General features: G+C 40.3%; 1 protein-coding gene across 1 annotated transcript in view; it reads right to left on the bottom strand.

The window, feature by feature from the left end:
• Window positions 1-14,785, bottom strand: part of LOC150077356 (xylosyl- and glucuronyltransferase LARGE1-like) — a 1,505,345-nt gene that overhangs the window by 1,366,447 nt on the left and 124,113 nt on the right. Inside the window, exon 2 of the mRNA XM_090385866.1 lies at window positions 9,475-9,528. The gene's annotated coding sequence lies outside the window, so the exon portion shown is untranslated. The remainder of the gene's footprint in view (window positions 1-9,474; window positions 9,529-14,785) is intronic.

Below are 14,785 nucleotides of genomic sequence, written 5' to 3'. Positions count from 1 at the left end.
TTTTCTATCAAGAACCCTTTTTTTTCCGTATCTCCAAAAACAGATAAACCGTTACAGAAAACATGCAAATTATAAGCCCCATAACATTAATTTGCTCGGGGCGAATGCTGAAGAATTTGCATTTTTCTGGTAGGTCAGTTAAAAGGTATGAATGCTCCGAAATTCGGGTTATCTAAAAAGATTTATTCGCAAATTGTAGCACTTCAGTATTTAACCAATCTTTAAACTATACCACAAAATAAGTTGGATCGCTTTAATATTCGCTACTAGTTTTAATATTCATCCCATTTAACGCCATAAGTTAGTTTACATAAATAATAGTAATAAATTTCAAGATTTTCCCGACTCGCCGACTCAGAATGGCACATTCCGAGATAAACGTTAGCGTTTATCTCGAAGCGTCATCCCAAAAGTAACATCCAGGAAGCAAGCAATGGAGGAAGGAAGCGTGCGGTATAAAAACCAGGCGAAGGAAGACTTAACAAGTAATTGAGACCAACAGCAACCAGAAAGATAAACCCTTCAAAAGAAAACAGCAACTTCCTCTCAAGAATGAGAAAGTAAGATTCATTTTAATTAGAAACCTCAACTTCTTGTTTTCTCTTCATTACAAATTGAAAGCGAACTGATTTTAGTTCCCCTCCCTAACCTTCAGTTTTTCTTTTGTTACAAATGAACTAGATTTTTTTTTTTTTAGAACATCCAGCTGCTCAAAATAGAGCTTAATGATGCTGATCACTTCGGTTCCGATTATCTACGACAGCAGACGGTGGACACTCCAGCATCAGGAGGCAGTAAAGCGAGCAGCCATAACATTTGATAGCGTGCGGCAGGAGCTCTTCCGGTCTCCTTTAATGTTCTAGTAAATTACTGCTAGTTTCTTCTCGCCACTAACTCTTAAATGATGTGAGTGCCATGAAAAAAAGGTGACCAAAAGAAGTAAGCGCGTGCAAGTTCACTGCCCTGAGATGACTAATAGAAACAGAGGCACCATAAATTAAATATCCAAAAGGGCACAGTTCTGAAACGGGCCAAATCACAATTCGAAGAGAAAATTCAGGAAGTCATGAGAAACGAATTCGCAGTTAAATCTTTAAAAATATGCAAAATGCTGAGAGGGGAAAAAAAAAGAAATAAATCTCAGAATATGTTTCCAAGAAGATCCTTAAACAGAGCAAGTATATATATATGGCCACTCTTCGTACGAATAATTTCCGCTATTCGCATAGGCATAGACTCCACTAGATGTCTGAAGACGTCAGTAGGCATCTGCAGCCATACTGCCCGAAAGGATTTCCACAGTATCGGAATAGATGACGGTTGCTTGTCCATACGCTTCACTGCCAGTTCCAAAACATCCCGCAGGTGTTCACCTGGATTGAGGTCGAGCGAATTTGGAGGCCATCCAAGATGGGTAATATCTTCACTGTGTTCCTTGAACCACTCGTCCTTGAGGGCTCGCTGACATGGTGCATTATTCTTGGAAGAGCCCGTTTCTGTCAAGTAAGAAATGAAAATAGACGGGGTACATAGTCTCCTAGGAGCTTCCAGTAGACCTCACCAGTGAAACGTGTTAATTATCGCCAGAAAACATTCCCCATATTAAGCAACAACCACCACCCTCCTCCATCGATAGTTAGAACCATGCACGATGGGTCCATGGGCTCTTGTCGCTTGTGCCACACATGAAAGCGTCCGTCGGCGTGTTGCACATATTTATATATACAGTGATTGACACTTCACTTGACTTACAAAAACCACACCTTGGTAAAAAACGCTGCTGACTCTGATCTACCGAGGATGGGATCCTCTGTTGACCACTGCCTGGGGGGGCAGGATCTATGCTGCTGCCCACTACCTGCTGACCCCTACTAAGGGGTGGGATTCCTGGACCTACTGTCTAGTGCTCTACTCTCACAAACTAACAACCCCCTCCTTCGTACGTCTATGTGGATGCCTCTATCATCTCCATCTTTCTATCACTATATTCCTCCCAGTCCCTCCTTCCCCCATCTTCCCCCTGCGATACATCCACTCTCCTTTCCTATATTTTCACGGGCTTCCCCAGACCATCAGTTCTGGGGACGCCCAGCAGGAGCTAAAAGATGAATCCGGCCTACCTCTGCGCAGCTAGAGATATGAGACAGGGGGCAATCAAATCAGTGTTTGTTAACCCCCGACGCCGGCCATTCAACACAAAAAAAAAAAAAAAAAAAATCTTATTCAGCAAACCAGGCATCGCTTTTGCATTCCCCACGGCCAGGTGTTGTTGTTCTTGAGCCCAGTGCAACTGTTCTTTGTTTTTTTTTTTATAGGAGCTGAATCTCGGTTCGGTCGTTGACCGCACCAATCCATCCGTAACAAGATACGACGCGCTTTGCGTTCTGAAAAGCTTTTCTAGTTACCAGTATTGTAGTGGGTTGTTATTTGACCGAGTTTAGCTTTTCTTTTACCCTACACATGTCTTGTCAGCCTCCGTTGACCTCTCGCATCGACGAGCTGTGTCTGACCATAGAATTGCCATTGGCTAGATGTTAGTTGTTTATTGAAATGATTTCGGTATACACGAGACAATCGTACATGAAAATCGCAACAGGGTTAGTTTCCGAGTTACTCATACCAGCATTTCTGGTTCCGATTACCATGCCATGTTTAAAGTCACTTAAACTTGTCTTGCATATTCTTGCACTGAAATGCCCAACGTAGAGACGGACCAAGTAGGGATTTTTTTTTTGTTTTTTTTTTTAATTTTTTTATGAAAACTTCAAACGAGAGGTAGAACTTGCAGTACTTAGTATTGTGCATGGGTTACACCCGTCCCTCCTTCATGATCAAAATATAATGTGGATTTTTTTTTTAGTGTTACTTGATTCAAGTTTAATGATTCTCAGGAACACACTGCTTTAAACATACCTTTAACTGCTTTAGACCCCCTTAGAAAATCTTGGGAGATCACCCCATGCACACAGAGCATCCCTGCATATCTGCCACCTATAGCTTGGTACGAATAAGTTATGCAGTGACTGAAGGAGCGCTGCATTTCATGAAAAGAGCATGGTCGTTGTATCTTTACAATGACCACTCAATGTATGTTGCGGGTAACTCTTGTGAGAGCAATTTAAATATAAGCAAACTATTTTTTTATTCTTCACTTGTGAGAAGTTACACGTGCATTGAGTTCTGCCCTCTCACAACTGACTGACAACAGAAAATCGCCAAGTACAAGCGGGGAAAATTTGATTTTTTTTTTTTTTTTTTTCAAAACACTGTCCACTACAGGGACACTTGATACAAACGCTTCACATAATGAATAAAATGCCACTAAATACTACTGTTCAAAACTGGATCTAAACACTTCTTTAATTTCACACAACTGCATTTGAGGAATACGAGGTGCGACTATAAACTTCCAGGAATAACTTCAGAAATAAGTTAAGCGTTTCTGAGTCTGGTTTGCTGATATCGATTTTAATGCCCTCGACTACGCTGCTGGATTCCCTCCAAACTTCCTTTCAGTGAAGTTTTGATACTTGAGAATAGGAAATGGTCATGGAGCCGTATTAAGAAAGCAGGAGGAGATGGCACCTGAGGCACCTGTTTTTCTGTCAAACTGACTCGCCCATATCACAATGCGAGTCGGAACCTTATCAGTGAAACGGTTCTGAAGATCCTTCAAAAGCATATCCTTCAAACATTCTCTCTATTAACTCGATTTGGCTACATTTTGCCATTTCTCTGTTCCCAGTCAAAACTTAGCCTGGATGCAAATTTTGCAACTTTGGAGAAATTCAGCGGAGTACGTCGAGGGCGCTACTAATAGAAATGCTCTCAGTCGTGGCAGGAGGGTAAGACTAAAGGGGTAGCTGCTCAAAAAACTACTCGGAATGAAGGAAGGGAGAGCAAATGACTGATAAATTAAATTTTTAACTTTCTTACGAATTCATTCCTAGAAATTTCTAGCCACACCACGTAGCTACTCAGACGTTGATACTTATGATATGACAACGTCCAGAAGGCGAGTTCACTTGTCATAGGTTGAGTTGAGTTATCTACATTAGCCGCCGCGGCAGCTGAGGTCGTGAAGCTTTTTAAATTGTATGTTTTCCGACCGCTTTGCTAATTTTGCAGGTTAAAAATTTGAATCTTATTTAAAAAAGAGAAATAAAAAAAGAAACTCAATCCTCTTCCGAAATAGACTAGCTCGATCACTTCCGTTTCGCTAAGCGAAACACAACATGACACTTGAAGTATAATTTAATGTTAGTTATCTAGTTAATGTAAGAAACTTACATGTACTTACAAACCTTAAATTAAATTTCAAAGCTCTATGGTTGTGTACCAACGATAGGGAGAAAACTGTTCTCTTATAAATATACCTGATATTCCAATGTATAAGATGACCTGTATTATTCTCTTTTATTATTATTAGCCTTGAAATTCGTGTTTATATCATGCAAGCAGGAATCATGTAACTCCTCTGACCTTATAACGTCGACACAGAGTATAAACAAAAAAAAAAAACCTTAAGTCAATTCGCACGTAATCATGTATTACGTGAGCGCTGCATTAAGCAGCTCGTAATTGAGAGCTGATTAATGCATCCCTCACGTAAGGGTGCTTACACGTAGAACGCAGGTAGCCGATTACCGGAAACCATCAGCGACAAAGCGGAAGTTTCTCACTGGCTATGAACACAAGGCAGTTGACCAGTGCTGCTTCTCGGTATGCAATAGGTAAAGTTTTGCACTGGTCAACTGCTTTCTATTGTGTTCATAACCAGTGAAAGCTTCACCTGCATGTCGCTGCTGGTTCCAGGTAAGCTGTTACTTGCGTTCTTCTAGACGTTGCAGTGGTCACCTGCTTTCTTTCTGTGTTCATAGCCAGTGAGAATCTTTCATTTTTTGTCGCTGCTCGTTACCGGTAAGTGGCTACCTGCATTCTACGTGTATGCACATTACGTAAAACCTGCATTAAGCATCACTGTAATTCAGTTATTTCCACTCTTTGTAAAGTTTAGATTTGACATTTTATTGCATTACAAAAAAATAAGTAAGTGCATACAATTTAGAGGGCTTCTGCTTTCTTTAGAGTAGAAGGCCTCGACAGCAAAACCTACAAGCATACGTTGACTTGTTCTTAATAATGTTACATGTGTACAATTACGTAACGTAGCTTTGATTACGTAGCTTTGATTACGTAACGAAGCCATTCCTTGTTGTCAGTTTGATACCGAACTGAAACTGATTTCTGAATTGTAAACAATGCCTCCAAATGAACAAATTCTTAGACTTAAAAAGAAAGCTATGTACACACTATTGTGATAATGAATGTGCAATTTAAGTTGTAAAGGATTTGGAGGGGCAAAGAAAGATAAAAGATGGAAAATGGAGAGATTAAAACTAACAAGGAAGAATGTTATGGAGGCATAATTGAGGGGGAAGATATCATTGAAAGGGGATAATTAAAGTATAAATGGTAAAGTTGAAGAGACAATATAAAGGAAATAACTGAAAGGAAGTTGAATACAGGCAGCGGGTAGGCCTACAAAACCATGGGTGACAAGAGGATATGATAACAGATATGTAGGAAAGAAAGAAATGGAAAAAATACTGAAAATGGCAGGGATAGCTTTTGCAGAGAAGTAGAAAGTTAGGGAAATCTGATATAATGTATGAGAGAGTGAGGAATGCGAGCATGGAGAAAAAGGGAAGAAGCCAGGGTGTAATAGATGGAAGGAATGGGAAGGTACTAAGAAAAACAGAAGCGCGAGGTAATCACTGCACTAAAGTAAATAGGGTAGTACGTAGCAATGGAATTCCAGTGGAGTTAATAAGGTTACTAGGGAAATTGGGCTCTTAACACATTAGAGGTGACAGAGAATTAACAGCATTACGTAGGTATGAGCAAGGCCATGGACAAAATATTTTAAGACCACTGTCAATACCAATTGAAAAGCCATGCAGCGAAATGTAAAGATTTACAAATATAAGCTTGGTACTTCGTGCAGTAAAGAAAATGCTAAGAATATGAAGCAAAAATAAGGAGGAAGAAAAACGTGGAGTGACAGTTTAGTTTCAGGAGGAGGAAACAAAGATATGCAATAGGCGCGGTGAAAATGACAGAAATATATCTGCAAGTGAACCAAGGGGCCTGCACACATTTTATAGATTTGGAAAAAACACTTTTATTGGCTAGATAGGGTGAAATCACTGAATATAATGGAAATAATAGTAGTGGATTGGAAGTACAGAAGAATGATTAGTATTAAGGACAAAAGGTAATAGGGTAGGACAAGGTGACACTGGTAACACAGAGACAGGAAGAGGTGAGAGGCAGGGATGTTGTCTGTTTCTGACTTTAGTATACATGTAGATGTGGTTAAAAGGCATTTGCTAGAAGAAATCTGGTGTGAGAATGGAAAAAAATGTTAAGAGTATTAGATTTGCAAATGATGCAGCACTCGTGGTGACAGGTTCTAAGGAAGAAAGAGCTGCAGAAATTGGTTGACAGACTAGAGAAAAGTTGTAACAGATTTGCGATGAGGATAAATATTGAGAAAACAAGGATTATGAAAGTGGGAAGAGGAAAGTACGAGTTAAATAATAATTAGAGGAGAGAAAATAGAACAGATAAGCTTGTTTACAAAATACTTGTACTTAGTTTCCCACAGAAATAAGAATAACAATGAGTAAAAATCTTTTGAGAAGCGAAAATAGGCAAGTATCTGGTAATGAGTGTGGTATTTTATGGGGTAGACATGGACACTGAGAATGGAAGATATTAAAAATTTGGAAAGTTCTGAGATCTGAGTATGGAAAAGATCAGATGGGTCGATAAAGTGAAAATTTGGGAAGTTGTTGTAGGGTTTTAGGCGCATCAGCAACTTAGGCCGCTGAGCCGTATGTCTGTGGATTACGTGTGTTCTGTAGTAGATTTGCTGGTTTGCAAAAAAGCGAAAATAAAATAAAAACAAAAAAAAAAACACGACTTCCCAAGAAGAAGAAACTATGGTCCCTCGCCTGATACCAACTAACTCAGCTACGTTTTGAAAAAGACAACCATAAAAATATCTTGTGTCATTGATCGAACTGAGATTTTTCCCACTGTGTCTGAAGAGAATGGCCATTCTGCCAACTGTGATATACAAAGGAGAGCGAAATTAGGTTTTGAGAAGAGGGGTTTGACTGAAAATAATCAGAAGAGAAATTGGATTGGACATGGTTTGCAAGGTGAAGGATTGATGAAGGAAATGGAGAGAAGAGGCCCAAAGTGAGCGAGCGAAAAGGCAATGACTAATGAATCAAGAGGGGATGGTGGATATAGGGAGATGAAGAAGAGGCTGAAGACAGGGAGATAATGGTGAAGGACCTACCATTGACAGAGCACTGAAGATGCAGCGCACACAATGCATATTTGTAAATATATTGGTATTAATTCGTATCTAGCCTTAAGCAAGTAGGTGTCTTTAATAGAAGCTTAGAATTTTATACTCAGAGTATAAGTCGATCCTCAAATTTCAGCGGACTTTTTTGTGCGGTTCAAATGTCAACGTAGGCACCAAAATATTGTACACAGGTTTAAAAGGCCTCACACCAGAACGACTTCATATTTAAACATGCAAAGAAGGGAGCACTACATATCCAAAAGTTTATTCCACGTACCATTTGCAAATTAATAAGCACTGAAAGCTGACATAACCTATCCAGCAACTGCACGTTATAAGGGAGACATAAAAGCGAGCTTTTACTTGAAATTGAACGGTGTTCAATTTCAAGCATTTAGGTTGTTGCTTGAGGTTGAGGCAGCCTTGAGATTGTTGCTACATGAGCAATGTCCATCACGTGGTTGTTCAATTTTGGAGAAGATCCCGAGAACCAGAAAACAGACCAAGTTAATAACCTTGAATGAAGGATATGTTTGACTCTCAAGCATGAAAAAAATAGACTAATAACACGATGGTCGTTTGTTGCTGGAGCACAACAGCAACTTAGGCTATATTACGCGGTATATAATATGTCTGCAAATTTGGTGTGTTCTGCAGTCGATTTGCTGTTTTCTGGAGGAAAAAGCCATGTTTTTTCGTCTAGAAAAGTTGTGAAAAGGAACCATAAAAATTCTTGGCATAAAAATGGACGGAAATCTGATTTTTTCCACCCGATAGTGGGGAGACCGGTGATTATATCAACCCACGACGACCCTGACAACACGATCTCGAGTGCGTTCATATCTCACAGAAGACACAAGGATGTCTGCAGCACGAAGATGGCCTCTTCCTTCACCTGGAGACACTGTAGCAAGTGCTTCATTGTAAACTGCATGTTACATCGACCCATCACTCAAGAACCCAACATTTCAACGGTACCCATCTCCATGAGTACCGTTGAAATTTTGGGTTCACATTTTCTCTGAAGTGTGATTCCAGTCTTACTCCCACAGAATTTTTCTGATAACAACATAAAGTATACTTTTTTTGAAGTTGTTTCAAGTCTTTAGAGTTCCATCGAAGGTTTCAAATTAGGTTTCACTTCAGAATCCAATATTTGGCATTTATATAGTTTGACTCCTCATCTCATCCAGTTCTCCGTCCTAGAGATAATTTCGACCCCCGAGTGAAGCTTTATGCAGGTACAATAGTAACCAATTTCATCTTACATTACGATAATGTCCACATTGTGCCCGGCTAGTTGATTACAATCTGAAGATGAATACTGTTACTCGCATTATGCGAACAGTCCTTTCTCCGGACCTCAATCCTTACGCACGTCCTTGAGATGTTCTTGGGAGACTTAGTACTTCCCTCCAATCACCTCCACAGGAACTTAGAAGTGCTCTCGAGAGTGATGGGTACCAAGCCACCATAGAGCAGGGGTGGCCAACGAGTCGATCGCTGATTTAATTTCGGTCGATCACGACGAATTTTAAATATACAGTCATCCCTCGATTTGTGCACCTTGTGCAATGAAATTTTTGAGATGGTAGATCGCAGCATATTTTGAAGGATAAAAGTAGATCGCATAATAAATTAAGTTGGCCACTCCTGCCATAGAGTGTTGCTCATCCTATACTAACCAGCGAACTGTTTCGTTGAAAACTTCACTGACTGTCGTTAACGAAATTAATGTAAACCAGTGTATTTTTAGCCAATGTGAAGACTCCATTTCTTTTAATAATTTCGAACTAACCCGCGCCTCTATACCTGACATAAATCACACACATACATCGTATTTAAAATAATAAATTCCTATTTTGAAGTTATCACACATATTTCAAAAAATAAGAGTTTAAAATAATAATAAAATAAATAAATTACTACTAATAAAAGCATGCGTCAATTCTAAACAATATGACACAGCGTGCTAAATAAATATTGTACAATGTTTTCTTTACCAACTTTACATGAATTTTAATATATCTGAAGCACAAACATTTTTGAAAAGAAAAAACATATATAAAGGAGGAAATTCAAATACTTACAGCCTTGCTGTAAATAAGGTTAACTTCTGTAATGACTGCCGTTCAGAGTAATACCTAAAAAAAAGAAGATAAAACTAAGTGATACTTTTCCCCTGCATAATTAATTCAGGCTTAATTCAGGAATTAAGTTCACATCAAACTGGATATGAAATAATGAATTAGATAGTTAATTTTTGCTAAGAGACGTCGGTTGCCAAATTGCATTAGCGTGCTAACTGAGACCTGTAACAGTACTGTACACGTTTTCCTTGATCAGTATTGGATAGATAATTGGTAACAAACAGTAAAGGTTACATTTTCACTGAATTATACGATGATAGCTATTTTATTGCGTTTTGTAGGACTTTCATAGATATCGCTGTCTTTCAAATACGTCCAGTTTGATCTCTTATTAAAAACTTCCATTTAAACCACACCCTCAAGAGAAGAAAAAAAAAAAAAAAAAAAAACACCAATACAAAGTGAAGCTGCATTATGGCCGAGTATATTGTACTCTCTTCGCAGAATACCTCCAAGAAATGTGTCAGAGCACACGCATGCAATATCTTGCTAATGAATCCTTTTCGTTGCTGCTTTTTTTTTTTTTTTTTTTTTTTTTTTATATATATCTTGTGTGCAGCTTGTTTGTGACCCAAGGCGATGTGGTAAAATACGATGTACATACTTTTCAGTATTATCGCAATAGAGCATCAAAATGAAGTTTTTTATTCTTTCTCGCTTCCTGCATTTCCATATTTATCCTCCTAACCTGTCATGTCTGTGACATTCGCAATTTATTATACAACGGTACTACCATATATTCTAGAATAAAATGAAGACCTTCAGTGAAAATTAAACTAAAGACCGTTTGATTAATAGCGTAACACACACACACGAGCGCGCGACTCGCGCACAAAATAATGAAATGGGTCGGAACCACTACAATATGAACTACGAATAATACAGAAAGTTACGATATAATTCCAATTAAAGTGCAGGGTCATTGTAAATGAAATAAAAGCAATACCTCTCTCGCTGGACGAATTGAATTTTTGTGGGCTTTTTCCTCACTGTGGCTAGGTTAGTCGGTCTCAGTCCAGAAACTCATATTTTTCATCCAGTAAAAAAAAAAAAAAAAACCTAATCATAGACTATATTCAATTCACAGACGAGACACCGATGTTCATGGACTTAGCCTAAAACCAAGTTAACCAAGTACTAATATTAATATCCTTGACGGATATTAATATTAGTACTTGGTTAACTTGGTTTTAGGGGCTGCTGTCAGAAAATCTGAAGTGACTAGACACATAGGCACAGATGCTTCTATGCACATGAAAAAATAAAGTCCACAGTATTGAACAGACATTTAAAATTAAGAATATCCAAAAGTCTCATTAGACCAGTTGTGATATACGATTGTGAAGCTTGGATGTTAACACGTTAACGAACAATCGTTGAGCGTTCGAGCGTAGAATTTTACGAAAAAAAGTTTTTGGGCCCGTACAAGAAAAGAGAGAGATAATCTTTATTTCTCTTCACGGCAAAAAAGCCAGGGGTTTACAGCCTCCCGAAACTTCCGGGAAAATCGAACAATTATTTACAAAAAAAAAAAAAAAAAAAAAAGGTAATTTTACAAATAAAAACATTTTAATCCAAAGGAGAGAACTCCTCACGAGAGTTAAGTCTGATTGAGCTGACTTAACATCGAGATAACAGCACCGGCTCAATCAGACAGGAACAGATGCAAGGTACACATCAGTCATTGCTGACTAGTCCTACTAGTCATAATTTTTTTCCGGTAAGTCCGGTCAACAGCGAATTTGTTCAGGTCGGCGTCAAGTACCTTTGTTTGCTTGAGCATCTGCTGAGGGAGGAATCTGTCCGAGAGATGGAGTCGTGCTGAATGCGCGTAGAGCTCGGGATTGGCCCTAAGGGCAGCAGGGGGGGGATCGTCCAACCACAGGTGTCCCAGAAAAAAAAATTTGGGTGATTTTCGCTGAGGAGAATTAGGCCAAGAGGTTTAAAATATTGGTTAGATTTTGAAGTCAATTAACTACAAAATCTAATTGAAGTTAACAGGGCGCAAAGAAAAAAGTGGGGAGGAAGACTTAAGAGTGGGGGTAATAGGTAGAAGTATGGAGACAAGAGGGAGGTGTCCCCAAGTTGAGCAGTAGGTGGCCCCATCAGGAGAGTAAAGGTTAGGTGGAGGCAGCGAAGAGTCGTCCCTCCTCCCGCCAAGGGACGGGAAGGAAAGTGAGTCAGTTAGGGTGCTAGGTTCAGATCGCCAATAGGCGGGAGGTCGAAGCCTCAGTAGTAGTTCCAGTGCTGGGACTAGGTTCTTCAACTGTCATCTTGGTTAAGATTTGGTCTGTCTTCAGGCGGCTTCTTTGTTTCTTATGGAAGTTGTGGTTGATTGAGTTGTGTCATCAGGCCTGCGCCTTCTCTTGTAGAAGTTTTCTGCAAATTTGGAGAAGGTTATGTATTCTTTCTGGCTGTCAAGGAGATGATTTTCTCTGTCTATAGGTAGAAATGTGATGTTGGTAATAAGCTGAGAGCAGAGGTTGTCACAGATCCGGCATTCATGCATAAGGTGGTATCAGCTCTCGAAGTCTCCACAGCAGCAGGTAGGGTCATCTATGATGCAGAGGGTATTGAATTTGGCTCGGAAAGCTCCATGCCCGGTGAGCAAGAAAGAAGGTTGTATGTAGTTCCGGTGGGAACCACGACGGCCTTTTCGGGTATAGATTGTTCACGTTTAGGAGGAATGTTTTGGAATTTCACCTTTAGAGGAGTTGTCCCATCTGGATTTCCAGATTTATGTGAGGCGGTAAGTCTCTTCTTTTCGTTCAGATGACCAGTGGCAGGGACCGCTTTGAATCCCATGAAGGAACAAATCTTCCCTTTGGACAGCTCATAAAGGATGCTACATCTGACCACTTCGATGTCGAATGGAAGATCTCCGGCCAGTACCTGCAGCTCATGGGTACTCTCTATACTGCAGGCCCGGGTAATAGGTAGTAACATAGCTCTATGGATGGAGTCAAGTATTCTCTGGTTGGTTGCCAGGGTAACTTTTGGATACCATGCTCCTGATGCGTATGTTGCCATTGGGATGAAGGCGGCTTTATAAAAGAGCTTGAGTATCTTGCAGTTCAGTCCCCAGTCTTTCCGTGCTTCACTGGTGAAGAGGGCCGTGTAGGATCTAATTTTTTTCCTGGTGTAATTAAGGTGCACCTTGAAGGCTTGGTGTCAAGCATTACCCCCAGGTACTTGAGCTCATTAGACAGTCAGAGTGTGGTTGTGCCGATCTTGATTTCAGGGAGTCTTCTGCAATCAAGGGTTCCCCGTAGGAAGATGGAGTCGTTTGAGGTTTCAGAAATCGTGAGGTGGTGAGGCTTGGTACAGTTTTGCAGGATTTGGAGGGCGTGGTTTGCTTCTCTTCCAGTTGTGATCTACTGTTTGCAGCGAACATAAGAACAACGTCGTCTGCAAAGGCTTCTGAAGTAACTTAGCCGATATCAATTGCTTAGGAACTCGTCCACGACTAATGTTCCACAGCGTCGGTCCCAGCATAGAGCCCTGTGTTTTTTGTTTTTTTTTTTTTGTTGTTGTTATTTGGTTTTTAGGAGCATTAGCAACTAAGGCCATATTGCTCCGGGATATGCGGTGGTCAATCCCTGACCTTTCCGCATCCTCCGTATTTGGTGGTGACGGGCTCGAACCCCGGTCTAATCAAGAAGCGTGTGCTACGCACTGCTGCTCCTTCTCACCTGGATACGGAGGCGCCTTAGAGCCCTGTGGACAGCCGCTGTGGAATCGCCTCGAGAGCCCTCAGAGTTCATTTATCTTGATGCATCTGTCTGATAGGTAGCTTTTCACTGTGTTGTATAGGTTTGCCAACATGTCAGGCAAACCTATGTCAGGTTTGCCAATATGTCAACATACTCGGCCACCACAGGGTGTCGAACGCCCCGGCAAAGTCGACAGAAATGGCCAGGAAGTATTTTTGATAAGTGGCTTGTCAGGAGATTTCAGAGAGCGTCGACCGTTGACGTTCCCTGTCGGAAACCATATTGTTTTGGCGATGCCAGGTTTGCTTGGAGATAGTCTGGGCGGGTAGCACAGTGGTATCGTCACCGTCCTCCCCACACCGGGTGGAAAAGGCCCGGGTTCGAATCCCATCGATGACGCGAGGAACTTTAGTGGGCTTTTTTCACTCCGTAGCTGAGTTAGTCGGTCTCAGGCGTAGATAGCAAAACGCCTGAGAAGCAAGGTTTTTTCCCCCCAGAAACTGGAGTGTTTTGTCCAGCAAATCGACCAGAGAACACTTGCAATTTACAGACAAAATAAATATGGGTAGATTATGTATATAAAGTGCTTAGCATCATAGTCTAAATTTGTTCGCAGCTTGAGGCTCTAGCCCTAAATGCGCCTTAGTCTAAATATGGGTAGATGTAATCATTTACAGGGGACCCTAATATCAATTTTTTTTTTTTTTTTTTTTTTGCTTGGAGATAGTGGTTTTGGATTCTGTTTTAAAGGAGCCTTCTAGGAGTTTTGTTGCATACTGATAACAGGGCTATCGGCCTGTAGGAGTTTGGTTCTCTTAGGACTTATTTGCTTAACGTTGGCTATTTTCCATTCTCTGGGTAAGGTTCCAGTTAGAAGGCACAGATTGTAGAGATTTAGGAGAATATCGGGGGCTATGTCAACTAATTTCTTCAGGATCTCCGGTTCCAGAAGATCCGGGCACGGGCATTTTTTTTCATTTGATGAGGGATGCGGCCGCTTGGAGTTTTCTTTTTTTTTTTTTTTTTAAAGTAACAATGGTGTTACTTATTCTCAGGTGGTGGTGCCTACTGAGAATAAGTAACAATAGTCTTCTCTTTTAGTGAAGCGTTACTTATTCGAGGTAGTGCAATGCATGGCAACTCTTTGTGAAGGATGAGCACAATATGAGATACAGATAAAATGCCTGTTCACACTACAAACGTAGTTTTTTTTCGTTTAAGAGTTTTCTATGGTGTATTTACACCAATATTATATAGATTATTTATACTCTTAAACATATGATGCCTTGTTGCATTGACTTTGACTTAAACATTCTCTCATATAATACGCTCGATTTGGAGACATATAGTGTGCATAGTGTGCATAGTGTTAGGGTCGGGCGCCACCTGTGGTTTCCCACATCTGCGCCATATGTACACTGTGAAGAAATACAGAACACTGTAAATGCCAGAAAAAGTGTTGTGTGTTGAATGTGTGGTTTTGTGTTGGGTTCTGTTGTATGTCCTGGCATTTGGCCGCAGGGCCCCTGATGGAACCC

The sequence above is a fragment of the Mastigoproctus giganteus genome, chromosome 12 (assembly GCF_048544385.1).
Source record: "Mastigoproctus giganteus isolate SK-2022 chromosome 12, ASM4854438v1, whole genome shotgun sequence".
NCBI classification, from domain to species: domain Eukaryota; kingdom Metazoa; phylum Arthropoda; class Arachnida; order Uropygi; family Thelyphonidae; genus Mastigoproctus; species Mastigoproctus giganteus.
This window is presented reverse-complemented; position numbering and strand designations above follow the sequence as displayed.